Below are 23153 nucleotides of genomic sequence, written 5' to 3'. Positions count from 1 at the left end.
CATATTGTTAGAGCAGGACTTCCTAAAGGGCTGAAAAAGATCTGCCCTAACATGAGTTTTTCTTACTGGGAGATAGGTGTGTGTGTGTGTGTGTGTGTGTGTGTGTGTGTGTGTGTGTGTGTGTGTGTGTGTGTGTGTGTGTGTGTGTGTGTGTGTGTGTGTGTGTGTGTGTGTGTGTGTGTGTGTGTGTGTGTGTGTGTGTGTGTGTGTGTGTGTGTGAGAGAGAGAGAGAGAGAGAGAGAGAGAGAGAGAGAGAGAGAGAGAGAGAGAGAGAGAGAGAGAGATTTGTTCAGGCACATGGCTCTGAGGAGCTCCTGCCACTGGAACCCCAAAACATGATCAAATCCTAAATGTAAGTTCAGCAGCTTCTGTAGTTTAACCCTTAGGACTGGCACCGAATGTGGTAGCCAGGCTGCTGACTGGTTTATCACACTGAGAGCACGTCACCCTGCTTCTGAAAGTCCTGTGCTGCCCTAGTTGTCTGTTGTTTTACCTAGATATATAGACAGACAGGCAGGCAGGCAGGCAGACAGGCAGTCAGACAGGGTTTAGGGCGGGGAACCCTTAACGTTTGTGTCCATCTTGCATTTCCAGAACCCAGGTATTATATCTCTGCTGCAAAGCATATTTGATAAAGGCAATTTGTAAAGAGAAAAAAAAGGGTCAGGATTTGACCAGTTCCTTTTGCCTTCTCCACTGTTATCTCCCCTCCTTCATCCTAGCTGCTGTTCCAGAATCCAGACTAAGGTACTCTCAAACTAGAAGAGCTGTGAGCAAATTTTAGAAGTGGAAGTTTGTTCCATCACTCCAGCCTTGGAGCCTTCTCTCAGCTGATGCCTAATTTCAATGTAATAAATGTACAGTTGTTGCTGGTTTGTTGGCAATCCAGATGTTTTTCCTACTGGTAGCACTTCTTTTGCTGGGACATTGCATTTTCCCACCACTCGACTTACCCTACTTTGTCTCCTGGGAATGGAAGGAACAGAGAGGAATAATTATGCTGGATGAAGTTTGATATGAGAAGAGTAGTCAAGGGGGAAAAGAACAAACACTTGAGAAAACAGATCCATGCAGAAAGCCTTAGTAACTGCTGTAAGAGGAGTGAAAATGTTAATAGCCATTTATGACATTGCCAGTGGAAGAAATCCCTATATTAAGCCCCAGTTTGTGAAAGAAGCTCAAAAATCATGTCAGGGACAGATATTTAATTACTATTTTATTCAAGCCAGAGGAATGAGGCAGGTAGACGTTGCTTCTGCTCTAGAGCCTTATCGAATCTCTTTATTGTTTTTCAATACTCGGCTCCATTTGGAATTCCACAGAAGGTCCAAATATTACCTCCTAGATCTGGCACTTTCTTAGAGGAAGTGCTCCCTCACGTGGCGAATGGTGACTTTGATTTTCCCCACCTAAATATCTTGCATTTAGCATGCTTTGCTTTGTGACTTAACATGAGTAGGCAAACACAAGCTTCATTGCAAGTCTGATTGGCCAGGCACACGCTACTGTGGGGTGGGAAATGGTTTAATCAGAATATAAATGAGTATTTATTTCATATTTATTTCAAATATTTCATGTGCGTTTCATCCTAAGCTTCTACCCTCCACTAGATATACTGTTTTCTGTTAGTGCCCATTCTACACTATCCATCTGCATTAGGGATGTAACATCACAGGTGGCAAGACTAGAACTCTTCTAGTGCAAATGACCATTGCTTTACCACCACCACCATCACACTACCGCACTTTTAAAATATTGCTTGGTGTTCTATTTTACTGCCAAGGCTCACTTGTTCGCATTCACAGTTCATTAAAATCAACCCAGCTGGCATAGCTTCATTCCTCTTTCTCCTGCTGCTTTTTCTCCTCTCTCAGCTCCCTTCAAGAACTGTCTCTAAAACGATCCAGGATCCCTCCCCTCTTCTAAATCCAGCTCTCACATACATGGAGCTGGGAGGAAGCAAGGGACAAACTGCTACAAAGTGGGCCTCGGGTTAGTTCCATTGCAATTTTTTTCTTGATACATCCAGCATCTGGGGGAAAAAAGCATTATAACATGTTATCCTAGCCTTACTCACTCGTTATCTAAGTGCATGGAAACTACACACATTGAGGTGAAAATGCTAGCAGATCATTCTCAACATGTGAAAGTGCCGAAATAAGGCTGAGGAAGGCTGCTCTGTTCAGCCACCCTTGACATGTGAGACAGAGCAAGAAAAATGTCATGACCCTGGTTCACGTGGAGAGGTCATCTGGATAGAGCATCTTCATCCTCTTCAGCTTGCTGCTTTCAAACACTGACACCATGGGGCTCCCCTCAATGCGTGTGGGCTCCACATCCTTCAGTAGGAAAAGAATAGGGCTCCTGCCCTAAATAGTCTAGAGATATACAATGGAGGTCCTTCAGAGGTTTCTGGCCTATGACTCCTATCTCCCCCACCCCATCCATCCAACGGTTGAGGGACTGTAAGAGTCATCAACCAAAAACTACCAAAGGCCATCAGTTGCCCTCCCACGTCACAGGGCCACCTGCCCCACCATATGCACACCAGATGCAGGTGGGGGTAACTGGAGCAAACCCAGCATTAATCTGTGTTGGTGCTAGAGGGAAAAAAATGGGCCAGGCCGACTGCTAATAAGAGTAAGCGAAAGACTTGTGATCCTAAATACCCGCTAACATCAGGCAGAAAATCTTTATGACTGAATCTTTAAGACTGTGCTATTTATTTGCTATTAAAACCCGGGCCCAAGTAATTCTAGGTTAGGTTTCAGAAGGAAATATAAATAAAAGTAATAACCCATTGCTTAAATTCATGTGCATTGTGCTGTATCATGCTCTAGGAAAATGGACATTCTCATCCATTAGACCGAGCAGCTGATATAAGTTAACCCTGTACTATATTCCAGCACATGACTGGAAATTCCTTGGGCAACTGGTCGTAGTCCAGCTATCAAGGGCAGCCAACAGGACGTTCTGCCACTTCCCCCTTTGTGGGGAAATTTGTGGGCCCTTAAAGAGGGTGATAATCATGGCTGGGTCAGTTTAGGACAAGGCCATGTATTCATCAGGCATGCCGACCTCTGCTTATTGGAAAGGGCTGCCCATCCACACTCTGCTGCTGGGAGGGGGAAGAGGAGAGTTGGCACTTATACTTGAGCAGGACCCACATGGAGTATAAAGTTCCAGTGGTGGGCACTGTGAGTGAGAATCAAGTAAGCACACAAGAGCAGCAGCATATTTTGGGGAAAGAGTGGAGAGCTTTGGCCCTCTCAGTCTTTTAAACGACAACTCCCGTAATGCTTCATCATTGGTTCTGCTGGGTGGGGGCTGCTAGGAGTTGAAGGGACAAAAAATTCCCCAACTCCTCAGTCGGTTGGAAGATTGTTGTTTTTTTCCTCGCCCACTGCATGTCTGAGAGGGAGGAACCAGAGAGAGAATGTGTGTGTGTGTGTGTGTGTGTGTGTGTGTGTGTGTGTGTGTGTGTGTGTGTGTGTGTGTGTGTGTGTGTGTGTGTGTGTGTGTGTGTGTGTGTGTGTGTGTGTGTGTGTGAGAGAGAGAGAGAGAGAGAGAGAGAGAGAGAGAGAGAGAGAGAGAGAGAGAGAGATCTCCTAGTGAGGTTTATGTGCCAGTCCAACAGTTACACTACACCTAAGGGCATGAAACCATGAGCTGAGGTAGTGTCCGCACAACAGTCAAACAAATTTCAGTCCCGGCTTAACAGCATAATTCCTAAGTTTTCTTCAAGGACAGTGCATTGTAACTGCTGAAAATAGATTTTCCCTATTCAGAGATGGTGGCCATCATACCAGATGATAATAATTTAATGCTGGGTGCAATAAAGAGGTGGAAAGGGCTCTTTCCTTCATGCCTCCTTCATGGGTATTCCAGAGGCACATCTCTTTGTAGGAAGCGGGATGCTAGACCAGATAGGATATTGGTCTGATCCAGATTGATGGTTCTTACAATCTTACTTACCGGTATGTAGTTTATTTGCCTACTGCTCTCAGCACTGAAAACGTTCTCTGAGAGCAACAGCTGATACATTGTACTCATCATATGAGATACAGTATGGTGCATTGGATAGACTGCAGCGGTCCCCAACCTTGGGCCTCCAGATGTTCTTGGACTACAACTCCCAGAAGCCTTCACCACCATCTCTGCCACCCAGGATTTCTGGGAGTTGAAGTTGAAGAACACCTGGAGGCCCAAGGTTGGGGACCACTGGGATAGAGAATTAGGCAAGGATTCTGGAGACCCGGGTTCAAATCCCTGCTTGGCCATGGAAACTCACTGGGGGTGGGGCGTTGGTTAAACCACTCCTTAAATACCTTTCATACCTTGAAAACCCTGCTAAGGTTGCCTTAAGTCAGAAGCAACTAGACAACACAACCACCACAAAACCATCACTATAAATGTCTGCTGTTGTAATTACTAAAACCACAAGTCCTAATCATCCACCCACCTAGAAGGTGACATACCTCTTCCCAGGGGGCACCTTCTCACCACTAGGCAGCCTTCTGTAGTTATCTCCTATTCCAAAGGCTAAAAGTGTTCTGCCCTCATCAGCATCGATTAACTTTCACTTTCCCATCTCAGAAGTTTTGTGAACCGTGTTGGACAATGGAGAAAAATGAACCCTGAACAGCCAATGCTGGAAGGAGGGCTGAGGGTGGGAGAGCTGAGCTACCAGTCATATGAACTTCCTTTTGCCTTGTGTTTTTGTAGACCTTTTACAAAGCAGGGGAAAACTGTAAAAGCCTGCTTTTCATCCTCTTAAATAATGCCCCTCTAAAAATTTGTTTGTAATCACTATCTTCTGTGATGCAGAGCAAGGACATCCAGTACAAATAGATGATATGTCATGGAGTGTCCAGAGACATAATACATGATTTTGGAATCCACCTCTCTGAGAAGCCAAAGCTGCTTGCTTCTACCCTTGGCCATCCCTTGAATTCCATTGTGCCAAAGAGTTCCCTAGCAGAAGAGTCATGGCAGAGTGGCAGAGCACACACTTTGTAGACGGAAGGGTCCAGGTTCACAGTCCTCAGCATCTCGAGTTCAGTGGACCAGGTAGACTCCCAACCTCCTAGTGATCTACAGCTGGCAGTGAAAACAGGCAGTAGTGGGCTTAGACTAGAGTTGGAAGTCGCATGGCTTTCCAGGTGTGGTTTGTCTGTAGTTCCCCATCATATCTAACCCTTACAGCCAGGAGGGAGCCTACGATGGGAACGACATTTCTAGAGAGTCGCATGTTCCACTTTACCAATGCCAGTCTGATCTCCAGCCTTCTCCTATGCACTTACAGTACATAGTTGATGGGGTTCTGTCAAAGGGCTAATTCCAGTCCTAGTTTGACAAGACCCATTGAAATCAGTGGGAATTAAATATGACTAAGGATCCCCACTCCTGGAAGAACTGGCATTGAATTTAGCCCCCAGCGCCGCTTCGCTTGGGAAGGAAATGTTCCCTGGCTTTCAGGAATAAACAGGCCCTGCCGCTCAAGGCATCATTCAACAACAGTTTGCTCAGTTGTACCTAAAGTGGGATTCTGCCGCCGCCGCCGCCACTGCTGTTGCCGCACAGACAGGGCCCATCAGACAGTGAGACCTTGCAAATAAAAGTGACTGCACAATTTCCAATCAGTCAGAAGAGAGAGGAAGTGCTGCAGCAGCCTGAACAAAGGCAGCTTTGTGTGCACGGAGAACAAGCAGAGAAAAACACAACACGGCATTAAAAATTACATGCTAGGCTGGCAGGATCGTTCAGAGAGGGATCAGCCGATCCAGACGGCCTTTCCCCAGGGCTCCAGCTACAAATTCCAGCTTGGCTGTTTCAGAGCAAAAGGAAGTTGGAAGACGGTTGGGTCCCAACCGGTCTAAGAAAAGCCTCGCAGATGCTAGGGCAGACGTGTTGCCTTCAGTATCCCCTGCTCAAGTGTCCTAATACTTTCCAGGTTGGAATGTCAGTGAAATCTGGTTGCTATTAACTTCTGGCAGCATTTAGGAGCGAATGGTGAACTTGCAAAAAGCGCTGGATTAACGACACAGACACCAAAGGGCCTTGCTATAAAGGAACTGCCTTCTCTGGCTCAATGCTGCTTGGTGCGAAACAGTGGCGGCCCCATTTTATGGCAGGCATCACTAGGTGGTGCTGTTGTGAAACTTGCCCAAACCACACAGAATTGTTTCATATTTGACCTTTCCTGCCATTTTTCCCTCCCACTTTTCTACATACAGCAGCCCTGGAGGATGCTAACCTCACTCCCTCCTCACAGATACTTTCTTTTCTTTTAACTTAAAAGTGCCCATCAAGGTCCAATGAGAGTGGTGGTGGTGATGGTGGTGACAGTGGGCGAAGTGTGTACGGATGCATATCTGCATGTGTGTGCATGCATGGATGTATCCTAATTTTTTCTTCCCCTGTCCTGTTTTTCCACTTCCCAATGGCCTTTCCCCAGATGCTTTTGCCCACAGAACCATCTTTCCTCTCCTAGGAGATAAAACATGGGAAGGTTGCAAGTGGAAAATGGCAGCAGCTGGACACATATGTGTAACCATCTTAGAACAAGCAGCATGTTTGCATACACTGCTCCAGGTGCAAGCAGAAGTGACCAGTCCAACCACAGAACATCTCCTTGCGGTTTGTTTATGATGTCGTCTGAATGTGTCAGGACCTGGCCCGATCAAGTCAGAGATAAACCTGGAATAAACCATGGATTGCATCTTTGGTTTGCTGAGAAAGAAACAAGTTGAAATGCTGGATCCTGCCAAGGTTTGGACACCGCAGTCAAGAAAAACAAGGACAGAAGGTCTTTGGTTTCTCTAGCTGTCCCTGGCAAGTGAACAATGTGCACCAGCATGCAGGCTTGTCACTGTTGTGTGTGTTGTGTGCCACCAAGTCAGAGCTGACTTAGAGTAACCGTAATAGGGCTTTCAAGGTAAGTGAAATATATAAGGAACAGTTTTACCAGTTTAACAGTTTTACCCCCAGTGAATTTCCATGGCCAAGTGAGGATTCGATCCCTATTCTTCAGAGTCCTAATCCATCACTCTATCCACTACACCACACTGGGAATTCTATACAAAGATGTGTGGTAAAGCCTTTCAAAGTGTGTGGTTGAAGGAAATTATCTCTTGAAGAGAAAACCGTATTTAGAAAGAAAACAGGGGAGCAGCATGGAAAGGGTGTCCTGAATCTTTCCTATTATATTTGGTTTTGTTTTATTTTATTATTATTTTTTTAAGTCTCCCTCCAGTCCATGCAAACATAGATCTTCCCACAGACACTTTATCTGCTTCAGGGGCACTTCTAGGTACAGTACATGGTTATTCTGTTCCAAGCCAGAGGTGTGAGATACCATTTCTTTTCTGAAATAAAATCTATCAAGCTAAGAAGATAGCTATAAAATCTGCAAGTTCTGATGTGAGAAAGATTATTTAAGCTCCAAAGGAATGGAGAAAATAAATAAAAAATAAAAGGCTGAACCCTGAGAAACAACTTCAATGAGCCGCAGCTTCGATCGCATCGGCTTCTCAGCTGCGAAAGCACACTGCTGTCTTTGGCTCTGTGCTTATTTTTTCTGTTTAATGAAACAATAATTCTGTTTTAAGCATTGGCAGCTGTCTCCTGCACTGAGGTCTTGTGTCAATGTGTGATCCTTCATGGCGAAAACCAGATAAATAAACACGGTAGCTTTCTCTTCCTGCCTGGACTCCCTACAAGAGCCAAGCTAGTGGCTTTAGTCATCGTCCTTCCTTCGCTTCAACCCTTTCCTCCGTTTCATAGCCTTAGACACCAATAATCACAGCCCTATCTCCCACCGAGCAAGCCACCATTTTGCATTTAAAAATCAGCTTCTCCCTGGAACTCGTAAAAACACAGGCTGACCGTTCTGTAGCAATCTATGAATGGGGTTGGTGTAAGGTTCCCAGCGTTAATATGTGGCAGCAACAGCTCCTGAATCCAGCTTGGCTTGAGCGGGTTATTGAAGCTTCCTGTTCTGGCTGACTACGTTCAAATAGAACCGGCTTACATGAGCTCAAATCCTGACATGTACTGAATGCTTCAGTGCCTGCTGAAATACTGTCCCAGCAAAGCTCAGCTTGTTTCTCCGAGGCCTGCCATTTAGGAGAAGTAGTTTGGAACAAATAAGCCTTTCAGGGATCCAGATCGAAGAACAGAAAAGCCTTTTCGATTCCTACAACTGTCTGCATTCCAAAAATCACACCCTCCGAAACCCCTAGTGAGCCTGAGACTGGCTTTGAGAAAGGAGGCTGCTTTCTCAAACTGTCCAGAAATCCCAACTGTCTGAGTTTATTGTTTCAATTCTGGAAAAAGTGGTCACTTGGAACATAATAAATACTGATAGTGAAAGCATGTGTTCCAATGAATCCAAATTGTTAAGTTATTTGTAAAACTAGCTATACTGTAATCTTGGAGAGCTTGGTGGTGTCAATCTTCCTACCCTTGATAAGAATCTTTCTTTCTTTCTTTCTTTTTGAAGGTCATACAAGATAGAAAATGTACATTTGTGGCAGAAATAGCACTACCCCTTCACTGTTCTTGAAATATGACATTTGCCTTCACCTCCTTTTCTCTTACTTTGCTCCTAAAACATGTCAGGATAATGCCCCTAAGAATCCAGCACCTTAGCAGTCACCCCTGGGCATGTCCTATTTGGGTCTTGTGCCTCTTCCCGTCACATCCACTGCACTCTATTCAGTCAGCTATGGAAACATTCTTCACTCAATGGAGCTACTTCTCTTTTCTGTGGGTCCTCTTTGGACTCCAGTCTGGTCCTCCAGGTATCAAAGTGATGTGACTAGAAATGTGGGTCATTTTTGCAATTGCCATGGCTGACACTAAAGAAGTATGAACTCATCCATAGATCACAATGCTCCCGAGAAAACATAGCCAAAGAAGATGCCTGCACATGCCACAGAACAAAAGCCACCATGCTTTCTGAAGTATCATTTAGAGCAGTGGTTCTTAACCTTTGTTACTCGGATGTTTTTGAACTGCAACTCCCAGAAACCCCAGCCAGCGCAGTTGGTGGTGAAGGCTTCTGGGAGTTGCAGTACAAAACTCCTGAGTAACCCAAGGTTAAGAACCAGTGATTTAGAGGTTCAAGCAAACATAGCTACAAATATTGTATCAGTTTTCATCTGCAGCCACCACTGCTTATCAGTCATTCATGGCCAAATTTCTCCAGAAAGCCTTGCACTTTAGATGTCATGTTCTTGTACATTAAAATCAAAATGGAAGAAGACATTGCACTGTCCTAGTGTGTGATTTCTACTTTGGAGAAGAGGCCGGTGTTGGCACAGACTATGGAGAAAGACAATGGTTTCTCCATAGGCAAATATGTCAGACAAGGGTGCATTTTATCTGTTCAATCTATACACAGAGTAAATCATACAGAAAGACGGATTGGATTCAGATGAAGGAGGAGTGAACAGGGACGAAGACAACATCAGTAATTTAAGATATGCAGATGACACTGTATTATTGGTGTCATTTCAAGCAGTGACTTGAAATGACTAATGGTGAAGGTGAAACAAGTAGTTCAAAAGCAGGATTATAGTTCAACATTAAGACAAAATTCATGACTAGAGAAGAACTACATGACTTTAATGGTGGCAATGAAGAAATGGAAATTCTCAAACATCCCTCCATACCTTTGTTCAGTCTACTGCCCCCCCTCGCATTCCTAGCAATATTGTATTTTCCATTAAGTTCTGCTCAAATCTTACAAGCTAACAGCTATGGTTCCTTTACTGAGTCAACCCATCTCATGTTAGATCTTCCTCTTTGTCTTCTGGTCACTTCTGCATTTCCCAGAAATGTTCATGGTAGGATAGGTTCAGGTTACTTATTTTTTGCTGGAGGGATGCTTCAGGCTTCACTTGGTCAAGCACCCACTCTTCTGATTTTCTGGCTGTCTTTATTATCTGTGCCAGTATCACATTTCAAATGACTTGATTTTTGACCCTGTTTTACTTCCCTATCTTTCTTTCACATACTATGGATGATTTTTACCTTGGTTTCAAGTGACATTCTTTGCTCACTCCAACCTCTTCCTCTTTTTTTATTTCAAAAAGCAAAGGGACATCTTTTGGAAAAACATGCACACGACATGTCTGTAGAGCTTTTGGTCCAGTACAGCTTTTCCTCCTCAGCTTACCTAACTCAAAGAAAGTTTTTGGAAACTGGAACATAGCTTTCTAGTTTGCATTCTGCAGAGTGGGAATGGCATCATTAGTTTAACCAAGAGGCTAAAGGATGTGCATGTTTCTCCATTGTATGCATTTCCAGGAAGAAAAAGGATGCCAAGAGATACATAACAAGGAAAGGCTGAATGTTGTCAAAACCAATGGCATCCTGTAGATGGTCTACATGACACACTCTTCCTCTCATTACCATTCACACTTGTTGAAAAATAGCCCTGACAATTGCTTTGTGTTTGGGTAAGAAGCAGTTAACAGATGAAAAAAGAGTCAGCTTCTGGGATTTTCCCTTGCATCCTGTAGCGTTGTGAATGGTACTTATCTCCACTCCATTAAGGTAGTGGAGATTGAGTGAGCCCACTTTTCCAGTGCTGGATTTATAAGGGGGAAATTGCCCCGGGGACCCCTGCCAGAAGAGGCCCCTTCAATACAAAAATATAGTTAGAAATATTTAATTTTATTAACTTTTATATTGGAAACAATACTTTGCCTGCAATCATCTGTAAAAGTGCCTGAATTAACCATTAAGCAAAAATAAGCACGAGTTTAGGGCCTCAAGAGAAGGGGAGGCCTCTACAAAGTTTGCAAAAGGAAAAAGACTAAATATTTGCTCTCCTCAGCTGAAGCAAAGATCTGGAGCAGATGTCCTGTTTCCTTCGACTTAGCTGGGAGGAACTGGAGATCTGCTCCATATCTTTGCTTCAGCCAAGGAGAGCAAATATATGGTCTTTTGAAAACTGGGTGAGAGTCTCTTTCTTTCTCAGGGCAAAGGCACCGCACCAGTGACTCTGGTCCACAGGAAGAAGAGGGCTTTGAAGAAAGTTCATTGCAATTTCATCCTTCTGCTTTAGGGAATCTTCCCTTTTCAGAAGGGCTTTTCCTGTGCCCATTCACTCCCTGCTCAGCTCTGGATTAAACATTAAGCAAAATAAGCATGTGCTTAGGGCATCAACAAGGGAATGGGCACCACAGTTTTTTTTCCAGTGCTGGATTTACCATGGACCATGGTGCAAATGGAGCACCTTCCTTAGCAAATCACATCTATCCATCTCTCACCCTTGGGTCTCTCCTGTACTCCCTCCCTCCCTCCCTCTTCAAGAGACAAGAAAAGCACTTTCCTACCTAAAGTAATTGAGTATGACCAGTAAAAACTAAAAAGTGTAAGAAAACTCATGCTTTGAGTGAAATGATCAGTCATGATCATCATCACTTGTTTTAATTCTTCTTCGGTATTTTGGGAGGTTGTGTGGAATTAAGAATTATAAGAGTTGCTTATAATTTGGACCCATGGCCTCTGTATTATGTATGCAAGCCAAAGAAATAACAGCTACCATTTAAGCTCTTGTTTGAACTTTTGAGTTTACAGATTGTGACAAAATCTGTCTACATTAATCGAAGTGTGAAAGTGGATAATTTGGCTGGAAGCCAGTAATTTGATTGTACATACAGTATGATTTTGTGACATGCTATACAATTAAACTACCATATTTTCATGCATATAATGTGTATGTTCTATAGTTTTTTCACAATCTGTGGGACCCACTGCATGTTATATTCCTAGAGGGCTTCATAATCTTTACAACGCGAATGGTTTCTAAAGGTCTTAATCCAGCTCAGGGTATACTGCATCACTTTTAAATGGATTTTGGTGGCTCAAGTGAACCACACATAGAGCACTTAGGCCTTGAGGCAGGTAGCCTATGATTGTCTGTGTGCATGAGTGCATGACCTCACACAGGAGACTCAGTATGCCATGAAAAATTCAGCTGCCTAGGACTGCCAAGAGAAAAGTTTCCAAAGAAAGGAATGGAAGAAATGTTGGTGTATTGGCAAAGACAAAATTCCTTACAGAACTTTTCTCTACTTCTACAATGAAAACAGAAACTAATGATGAAGAACCAGTTCCAGATCACTCAAGTACACATCAGAAAATGAGAGTAACATCAAATCAAAATATGGAAGGTTATGATTCATCACATCCTGCAGATACTTCAGACATGGACAATGAAATGCCATCATGTGATCCAGACTCAGCCACATAGTTTCCTGACATAGAAAAAGATGTATCTTTTTTGTAGAAAGCAGCTGTGATCTGTCAAAACAAAAACAACCCTGATTCCTATCCAGAATCTTGATGATATTATCATTTGGGTCAAGGCAAAAACTGGATAGGCATTATCATTATTTCAAGAATTCCATGGTTTACACTACTCATGACAATGCTGAGCAACATTTCAGAAAGTAGCTCCTGTACAGCCTATTGAAGGGTGCTTTTAATTGTTTTTTATCGTACTTTGATGTCCAGACCACGTGACAGGTTTTCCAGCAAGGTTTAATGACTAGAAAAAAGCAGAGAGAAAAAAGAAAATTGATGAACAAGCCAAGGCCATAGAGATTGTGTGCTCAAGTTCAATTTTCAATATAGGGAAACTTCTCATATTGACAGGAAAAACAAGTGCAGGAAAACAAGAAATACTGGACAGATCTATTGCACTGTGTTGTAACTGTGACAATTTTTTTAGCTGAGAGAGGCCTGCCATTTAGGGGTAGTGAAAATATCATAGGATTCAAGCATGATGGAATTTTTTTTAGGAATCATGGAACCGATTGCACAGTTTGCTCCATTTCTGATGGGTCACCTTAAATAATTTGGCAATCCTGGAAGTAGTAAGCAGTCATGCTTATCACCAACCATCTATAAAGAAATTGTTCTGCTGATGGCAAAATATGTTAAGAATTATATTGTGGCAGAACTGAAAACTGCCAATGACATCTCAATTTCCATAGATTCAGCACCAGACCTTGCTCACGTTGAACAGCTAACAGTCATTGTGTGATGTGTTGCTTGTGGGAAGCCATTAGAAAGGTTTTTAACTTTCCTACAGACTCACAAGGCTGATGTTCTGGCTACATCTCTGTTAGACATCTAGAAAAAGAAAGTATTAATTTTGAAGATTGTGGATAGCAGTCCTGTGACAATGTAATCAATATGTCCAGTCACTACACAGGAATGTAAGCTAGACTTAAGAGTAAGAACCCAGTTTTCATCCCTTGTGCTGCTCACTCATGGAATCTAAAGCTGCCTCTTGCTGTGTGGAAGCTATTAGTTATTTTGGCTTAATACAAAGGTTGTGCATCTTTTTTTGTGCATCAACTCACAGATGAGCAAATCTAATAAAATATTTGGAAGGGAATAAAAGAGTACTATATGAAGTACCTGTCAGACAGAGCTGATGCTACTGAAGCCCTTGTAAATGGATACAACTGCATTCAGATTGCCCTCAGAGATACTGAATGTGACTTCGAGCAAACACCTGAAGCAAGACATGAAGCTCAAACATTGGCAGGTAAAATGAGTTGTCTTGAAACTGCTCTGATGGCCAAGCTCTGGAACCTAATTCTGGAACAGTTCAACCACACACACACAAAAAGTTATTCAAGGAGATGAAGTTGACCTGAAGAAAGTGGTAGACCTAATTTATTCTCTGGATAAGTTTCTGAAATTACTTCAGGATAGGTATGACGAGTTGGAACTGGACGCCAGGAACCTCTGTGGCAGCATAGACTACAAAGCAACTACAGGGATGCCAAGAAATAGAAACAAATTTTATGATGTGAATCCAACATCAGTCTCAGAGGAAGTGGCCCTTTCCTCAAGAGAAGAATCCAGATGTGGAACTTTCAATATCATTTTAGATCAGTTGTCTCTTAAAATAACACAGGATAGCATACCAGTCAGTGTATGACAGGTACAAACTTAACTTATGCTATCTGCTTAATGCAGAGATAAGAACTGAAGCTGAGAGACTTATCACTGGTTTCCCCATGATTTCAGTAAGGCATTCATAGCCAAAATTGTCCAGTTTGCAGTCTTTCCCAAACTCAGATCATGTCTCACCAACAGGTGGATTTACTCCATGATGAAGGACTTGCTGATACCTTTACAGGAATTAATGTAGCTGGTTGTTGTGGGTTTTTCGGGCTCTTTGGCCGTCTTCTGGAGGTTGTTCTTCTTAATGTTTCACCAGTCTCTGTGGCCGGCATCTTCAGAGGACAGCACTCATCAGAGCACAAAATGCTGTCCTCTGAAGATGCCGGCCACAGAGACTGGCGAAACGTTAGGAAGAACAACCTTCAGAACATGGCCAAAGAGCCCGAAAAACCCACAACAACCATTAGATCCCAGCCGTGAAAGCCTTCGTGAATATATTAATGTAGCTCTTAGAATATATTTGAGCATGATGGTTGAACTAGTTGTTCAGGAGAGAGATCATTCAGCAAATTGGCACTTATCTGAGAACCATAATGACCATGAAAGTATAAGTGTTCTGTGCCTACAGGATGTTGAGATCAGTGTTCCTCTACAGTTTGAGGAGTTAATTTAAGATTTTTCAGATGCCAACTGAAGAAACACTTTCTGTAGATATTTTAGTGTGATGCTTACAAGCTGTAGGTTGCTAAAGCTGACTGCACTTAGCTTAGATAAACTTAAAACTTTTGCATTGACAGGTTCAGAGTTTAATTTAGTTGGGGAAATTGTTGAGTTAGCCATTGTTATCCATCGAAACTAAAGAGTACATAGCACCAGAACTATGTTCTTTGTGGTTGATCTTACCTAAAAATCTACTTGGAGTTTTGCTGGCATATATTTAAATGTATACATATATTTGCTTCAGAGACATAATTCATTTAATCTTTCTATGTACCCTGTTTCCCTGAAAATAAGACCTAACCTGAAAATAAGCCCTAGTATGATTTTTCAGGATGCTCGTAATATAAGCCTTACCCCAAAAATAAGCCCTAGTTAAGTGAAACCCTGCCCTCCACCATTGTGCAGCAACCAGAAGAAGATGACAGGACTGTCTTTGAATAAATGTAGATGGTTGTACATGAACAAAATAAAACATCCCCTGAAAATAAGCCCTAATGAATTTTTGGCAAAAATTAATATAAGACCCCGTCTTATTTTTGGGGAAATATGGTACGTATAAGTTCAGGTGACATGCAATAAATGACCTTTGACGTGTAAATTTGGTGGTTTGCAGTGTATTTTAATTCCTGTGTATAAGGGCCACTCCAAACCTGAAGTGCCCCAGACCCCCAAGGTCTACATCTGGCCCTGCCTACTGTAGCTGTGATTTACTTCTCTAAGCAACAAGATTTCAGCCAACAGCTGATAAAACTAATAATATTTTACTAATAAACATCACAAAAACAGTGGGGAAGCACAGAGAACATGGTTGTATCATTTCAGTTGTGAAGCCGGAAGGAAGACATATTCACTCGGTGGCCGAGGGATATTCTCTCAATGCTTTTTAATATATCAGCCTTCACCCTTAGTGGTGCTAAAAACTTATGTTCACTTCAAAAATTGGAAATGGAGGCACGTTCAGCACATAGGATGAAAGCAGGATTCTGATAGAAGCTTTTTTTGGTGCTTCACAGCTTTTGGAGATGTTTGGGAAAGTTCCCATTTTGAACTAAGAATCCCTCATTAGCACCAGGGCTATTATTCCAAACCAGGAACTTCTTCAACCTCTGCCTAGAAACCATGGTTCCTGTCTCAACTCAGCTTTGAAGTTCAGTGGAGGGACATAAGCCACGTTCGCCACTGAGAGGTAGTATCTGGAACCATCAAGGGCGAGTACCTCAATCTGAAATATTGCAGGTCTCCCCCCCTTGACCCAATCATGAGCCGTCAATGTCCTAATCTACTACAGAGGCTTCTTGGAGGATGAAATGGGATCAGTAACGTGACATGATTTCCAGAGGCTTTGTAAAGATCCCTGCTCAGCCAACCCTGGCTCTGGCATCCGAATCCTCCGTGTTTGTAGTAGCATGGCCCACTTAGGTTAAGTGGGAATCTCTCAACTCACACAGCCTCCACAGCAGGCCACAAGCCAAATGCCTTGGACCTTTCAGAGTGAGAGAGAAGTTGACATCAGCACTGGCAGCACGTGCACGTAGCTTATCCGTTGGACTGCATCCCCAACCAACATCTGTTTTCTATGCCTCCTTGGGCAGAACGCCAAGCTTTTAACAGCATACAGCTTGATCCATCAGTCTCAGACCAGGAAGTCTTCTTATTCCTCTCCTCCAGCTCTCAGAGCAACGGTTCCACGGACTTTTGTGAGGAAGTAGCAGCCATCATCCTGCCCGGCCCTATCTCGAGGGAACATCTCACAAACAAGGGCCATAAAATGAGGCCACTCTTAAGCAAAAGCTAATAGCTTTGCTGGCTTTGAAGAGCATCCACTCCCTCAGGCAGAGGCAATGCTTCCGCAGCCTACAGCCACCACACCCAAGGGCTGCAGACAGTGTTATTGTAACCTCCGCCACCTGGGCGGCAACCAGCGCATTTGCTGCCTGAATGAACCAAAATGGAGCTTAACCGGTCTGTTTTTGCAGCAGGCCACTCAGATGGGGGCTATGAAAATGAGACGAGAGAGGGGGGGAGCCTAACAGCCATCTGCTTTTGAGTGGGAAAGGAGATGTGTGCTTCTCCCTGTAACACGCCGAAGCATCCACAGCTTTCTGTATCAATGGTAAAAACTACCCCATGCTGTGGAATTACTTCCTTCTTTCTATGAAATGGGGGAGGCAGGGCTCCTTCCTAACACATGCTCTTCTGCAATCATCCCCCTTGGTCCAGATGCTGCCCGTCACAGCTGAGCAGTAGGCGGCTTGTCAGAGGCGAGCCAGGAGTCAAGGCAGAACAGAGGGGCCAAACTAAATCGTCAGCATTGAAGAATGCAAGGAGCAAAGCTGAGCCAGGGAGATCTTGTTGTTGCTCAAGCAGGATCCACACCCCAACAGGAATCCTTCCATAGCCCTTCCTGTTGGAGAGGACCCAATGGCCAGCCCTACAGGATCAGGCCAACCCCGGGCCCAAGGGCTTGGGAGGCATTCAGCAAAGGGAGTTCTGATGACTCGGCAGAAGGGGCAACGGTGTAGGAGGGAGAAGCAACTCACAAGGTATCCAAAGAAAAGGAATGAGGACTCCTCCCCCCCCCCAGATGCCACAGCCCAGGGTGCTGCTGTCAGTGGAAAGGAGAAAAAAAACACTCACCATGAATGTTTCCCTGACAGTGGGTGACTAAGTCCATGAGAATGATGTGAAAGAGCAAGTCCTGCATGGCAGTAAGCAATCTTACCTTTCAGCGGGTTCTTCAAGGAGATGGCCATGGCTGTTGGCATCTGTGTCAACTGGATGAAGCTCTCTCTTTGAGAAGGCTGTAGAATGTCCTTTAAGAAAATAGCCATGTGTCAGTCTTAAGATTGCACAGGTCAGCGCACAGCAAGTTTGATGGTTTTCTGTCTCTTTCATTTCAAAGGTGAGGTGCAGTGCAGGGAGGGAGAGAAAAAAACCCAACCATACACGCCTCTTGCTTATAAACAGTGTTGCTATAGAGTTCCTGGGCAAGGAATTTAAAAGCTCAGCCAGCCTCCCCTATTCCCAGAGCAGGTTTAAAAAGTATTTTGGGGGAAATTGCTCAAAATCTCTTGTGTGCATTCTACTCTTTGGGGGTGAGGGGGGAAGCACTCCTGGGTCCCACATGCCCATGCTACTGAAAGGGTGGAAAGAGGCTTTTTCAGTTATTATTTTCAGTTATTCCAGTTAAACCTATGTTTTAGTTAATGAAGAACTCTCTCTAGCAAACTTTACATTCCATAACCACTGCATTAAAAATATTAAAACATTAATACTGTGACTATTGTCACCCTACAGAGTGGTCCGGTGGGTCTCCTCGACCAGATGCTCCACGAACTCTGGAGATTCAGTTCTTCTGTCCATAGCAGCTTTTATTTAGGCAGGGAAATGGGGTACAGAATCAGGTCAAGAGCCTTGAGTCCCTCATCCCATGAGTGTCCTTCACTGGCTCGTTGCCCAACTGAAAACACTGGCCCATCAATGGTTGCAGTTCAGGGCGGGGGCACATTCCCAGCACTGACTCCAATCACCTAACGGCCCTCAGCAAGGGCCATTAGTGTTGGGTCAATAAAGCCCCCCCCCCCCTTGCCCTAGCAGCTCATTCAGCTCCTGGGCCAACTGGTGTAGCTGTTGCTGGTGTTTCTTCCACCTCCAGCATCTCTTTTGTGTTGGTGGGGGCCTCCCAGGCCATGCTTTGGCTAGGTGCCTGGATTGCCATTGCAACACCCCCCCCCCCCCCGTTATCTTCTACCCAGGCAAAGCTGGCCGATTCCCTGGTCCATGAGTTCTCGATGGGCAGAGACCCAGGGCAAAGAAGATGGGAGAGGCTTCCCCCAAGCCTCAGACTAGCTCTCCCAACCCATTCCTAATGAAGGCAACAAACAACCCCCCATTTCCCCTCCTTTCAAGCCTGGTTCCTGCCATTTCACACCAGTGTTGATCTTGCCTTCTCCTCCTGTCCTTGGCCCTCATCGGCATGCCTGCTCCCACCTTTTCTGCATCCTCAGGCCATTCCACTCTTAGGGTCTCTAGGTAGCCTATTGGGGGTAGGTTCAAAGGGATGAGGTGGATGGCCTGCTGGAGATAATGCCCTTCTCACAAATACATAAAAAACAAACAACAAACAAACTATCCTCTTTGGCGACACCCCTTTAGCCCCATCTCTCAGGGTATGGCCTTGAAAAATGGCCCTTGGCCCCTTTGGGATGCCGCACCCCATCCTAGGATCTAATTTGAAGGTGGCTTACTGATCATTTTTGGCCAGTCAAACTGCTTTTCATTAATGTGTCTTACAACATCCTTTCCTTGATGGCTTTTTAATCATCCTTTTGTAAACACCCTACTAGGAGGCTTCTGTTCATTTGTTGGGCAAAAAATGCTATAAACATCTTTTTTAAAAAACAAGATGGAATTGTTACAAAATGGTCATGCGGGGGGGGGGGGAACCTGCTTCAGACAAATATGAAAATCCCCCATAAATGTCAATGAGACCATCAAACTCCCCGTCCACAGTACAGCCATAGAATGTCTTCTGCATCACATTGCACTGATGTGCATCAGCCGAAGTGAACGGACATCAATTCCAAAATGCTACTAAAATCGGTGAGCACTATCTTATCGAAACTACCCTGTTTCCCCAAAAATAAGACCTAACCTGAAAATAAGCCCTAGTATGATTTTTCAGGATGCCCATAATGTAAGCCCTACCCCAAAGATAAGCTCCAGTCAAGTGAAACCCCACCCTCCACCATTGTGCAGCATTGTGTAGCAACCAGAAGAGGATGACACGACTGTAAAATAAAACATCCTCTGAAAATAAGCCCTAATATATATTTTGGAGCAAAAATTAATATAAGACTCTCTCTTATTTTCAGGAAAACATGGTAGCAAGTATATCACAAGGTCGAGAATGAACCAACTGTTTCTCCATCTGTTCTTGGGTATAAAAGCTCTTTGAATGACCCAGTGATTGAAGAGGATGCATGGCAGGAGGTCCCATTTCTGTGCTACACACAGCTACTAACTAGACTGTGTGATCCCTACACACCTAAATTCCTCTGCCATTTAGTTGGCAATACTTCCTCTTTTTTACAGATTAGATTTGGCAGTTCCTGTTCATATTTATAGAACCAATATACATGTACACAAATAGGTACACACAATTTATTAAACACCATGGGCCAGAGGTAGGGTTGCCATCACAGTCTTGCTCCTCCAGCACACAAATTCAGAATAGTCAAACCTGTTATGGTGATGTATGATGACTGGAGTGCTTAACTATAATACCGGTCCAAAGCCATCTATGGTACCTGGCACCTATAAGGGCCTCCTCTTTTTTCCTGACCTTCAGGGGCTGCCAGAGGGTGATGGATCAGTCCCTTCCCAAAGAAACTCTCCCCTTAGCTCTTGTAGTAGTTGACTGTGAGATCCAGCACGAGTGTGAGTTGTTCTGCCTTGCGAGGAGAATGAAGCAACAATACCCATGCAGCTGATGCTCTTTGCTCCTGCTTGTTGAAGCTCCTCTGGGGTCCATTAGTGTGTTTCCTTTCATATCTAAGCTGGCTCTGCAGACCATTGCTAGGAGTTGGGATTGTGACATAGACAACATGATAAACTCTCTATTATTCCATTTAAAGAAATTTGCATCTTAGCGGCACTGCTGGATAGGTGGTCCTCAGACTTTGTTGAAATTAAAGGATTTTCAGACACATGAATTGTTTGAGTAGGTAAGCCTGTGTGAGAACTGAATTATGCTTTCTAAAGATATTTCTGTGTGGCAATTTCTTCTACTGTCAGTCAGCTCTGTTATTGGTAAGTTGAAAGTGCAGAAAATATCCTTTCTATGCTTGCCCAGTTGATAGTATTTTGTGGACCACCCTCCAATATCAAACCAGTAATGTCTCCTTTCTGCCACGAGGGATTCACAGGGGTTAAATCTGCTCCTTAGTGACTTGGTGATCCAGCAAATACTGTGTCCAGCAGGAAAAACACATTTTATATCTTACTGGCAAAATCAGGGAGTGACTTTTTATGTACTACCAGGAGTCCCAACTGTAGAACAGGCTGAAAATTAAAATGAAGAAATGTTTGTGTTGACAGGGACATATATAAATGAATGCAGCCAACAAAGTAAGTGCACCAAAGAACATGGCCATCCCCTCCACATAGTAAGACTAAGAGAAGTACTAAGATATCTGTTTAAATTAATTGCTCATGCAGTAATTAAAGATGCTACTTTTTTTATAAGGTGGGGTAAAGTCTAAAATACAAACTCTCCCCAAGGACCCCTTCTGCACATGCTCTGAGACAATAGGAGCTCAGGTCCATTTTAGAAAATAGAAACCAGAAAGGCACTCCAGAGAGGCATTATATACTTTTGCTGTAGTTTTTGTCATATAATATTAATGTTTCATTACATTAGCACTTAAACTCCGGTTTAGAAAGCAAAAAATAAATGCATTAGTCTTTGCTATCATTTCTGAGGGACTGTGGTTATATGTATTTTGTTATTAACTGTATAGACATTTTCTTCTTGTTTCTCTGTATTAATTTTTAACATAGTCCAGTGAGTTTGGTATCTTGTTGCAGAGCCAGGGGTTGGGAGATCAGTTCCCCACAAGTGAAATGTTTCAATTTCCGAATCTCTGTATTTTGTTAGTTTTTCCAATTCTTTATTTTCAACTCTGGCATCCCCTGTAATTGCAGTGTCAGTGATCCAGACATTTCTATTACAACTATGTCTGGATTGTTATGTTCAAAGTGTCTATCCGTTTGGATCTGGAAATCTTACAAGATCTTGACTTCCTCATTTTCTTCTTTCTTTTTAATTCTATTATTATTATTATTATTATTATTGTTATTGTTGTTATTGTTATTGTTATTGTTATTGTTATTGTTATTGTTATTGTTATTGTTATTGTTATTGTTATTGTTATTATTATTATTATTATTATTATTATTATTATTATTATTATCATCATCATCAAATGAACTACAACGTAAACATAAACCAAAATACAAACCAACTGTGTTCCCCACCACCATAATCAGGACCTCTTGCAGTAGTCTTCTTCTTCCTCCATCTATATTCTTCTTCTTCTGTTATTGTCCTCTTCTCCAGAATTGCATTGATTCCTGATTTGGAGCTTTCTCTTTTCCTCTTGTTAGCACATATTCCAAAATCTGCCCCACATATCATAAAATTTATTATTTTTCATCTCTCCTTTCTTAACCTTTAAATTACATGTTAACTTATCATTTATAGCAATGTTCCATATTTCATTATACTATTCTTCCATTTGAAATTCCAATTTTGATTTCCAGTTCCTAGCTATTATTAATCTGGCTGCTGTTAATAAATTGGTAATCAACTCTCTAGTTGTCATATCATATTCCACATTCTCAAATATTGATAAGAGAGCTATCTCAGGATTAAATTCTATATCTTTTTCAAATATGTCATTTAATTCTTTAAATATTAGTTTTAAAAATCTTTGTACTTTTTCACACTCCCACCACATATGAAAGTATGTACCAATTTCCTTCTCACATTTCCAACAGATATTCACATAACTAGCGTTAATTTTATTCAATTTTATCGGTCAAATACCATCTTAAGCCCAATTTGAAAAAAATCTTTTATTCTCACTGACATAAATTGTAAAACCTTCATTTTCCACATCTTCATCCATTCTTCATCATTTTTTTTCCTAAGTCTTGTTCCCACACTAACTTCAATCTTTCATTCTCAGTCTGTTCTTCTAGATCTAGCAAGAATCTATAAATTTTACTCACTACACCCTACACTGAGTCAGTCATCTGAATATCTTCATATGATAATAGAAATTGTTCATACTTTGTATATTCTCCACCTTTGTTGTACTTCTTTACCCAATCATTAATCCATCTTTCTAATTGCATATAATTCCAATTCCGATTTGGAAACCTTTATTGGCATATAAACGGACAACAACAAAACATGGGTACAAGCCAAGCGATGATCAGAGTAAACATAAAATAGGAGATACACTCAACAAATAGTATCATAGGTAATGGTGGAAAATGCTTAGGCATCTCCACTCTTCAATTGCATATAATTCAACCATGATATATTCTTATTTTGAAGGATTTATTTCATTTGGTCTTTCGATCTCATTTTATCCAACCAGTCTTTTAATCTAATCACTTTTTTTCTTTAAATAATTCTAAATAAATTTTCTTATTGGCAGGAAAATTCTCCATTTTGGTCACTAATCCTAATGGAGAGTGAGGCGGACATAAATTCTTTTTATACTTCTACCACATGTTTGACATAGCCTTTAAAAGGGGGTTATTAATTTCACTTATTTTATGTTGTTTAATTATACCAAATCGATGTTTTTCAATATCAACCTGTAGTTCTGATTAATCCATTTTCCACCAATTTAACCTTTCTGGGTTATATATAATTTCCCGAATAAACTTCAACTGGTTAGCCATATAACATCAGGTAGAGA

At 42.5% G+C, this 23153-nt stretch overlaps 1 long non-coding RNA gene across 1 annotated transcript in view; it reads right to left on the bottom strand.

Moving 5' to 3' along the window:
- The window catches only part of LOC140704149 (uncharacterized), a 32320-nt gene extending 10842 nt beyond the window's left edge, over positions 1 to 21478 (bottom strand). The window contains exon 1 of the long non-coding RNA XR_012083275.2: positions 17381 to 21478. This is a non-coding gene — a long non-coding RNA (uncharacterized LOC140704149). The remainder of the gene's footprint in view (positions 1 to 17380) is intronic.
- Positions 21479 to 23153: the final 1675 nt, after the last annotated feature.

The sequence above is a fragment of the Pogona vitticeps genome, chromosome 2, assembly GCF_051106095.1.
Source record: "Pogona vitticeps strain Pit_001003342236 chromosome 2, PviZW2.1, whole genome shotgun sequence".
Taxonomy (NCBI): Eukaryota; Metazoa; Chordata; class Lepidosauria; order Squamata; family Agamidae; genus Pogona; species Pogona vitticeps.
Note: the sequence above shows the minus strand (reverse complement) of the source record. Positions and strands in the feature narration are given on the sequence as shown.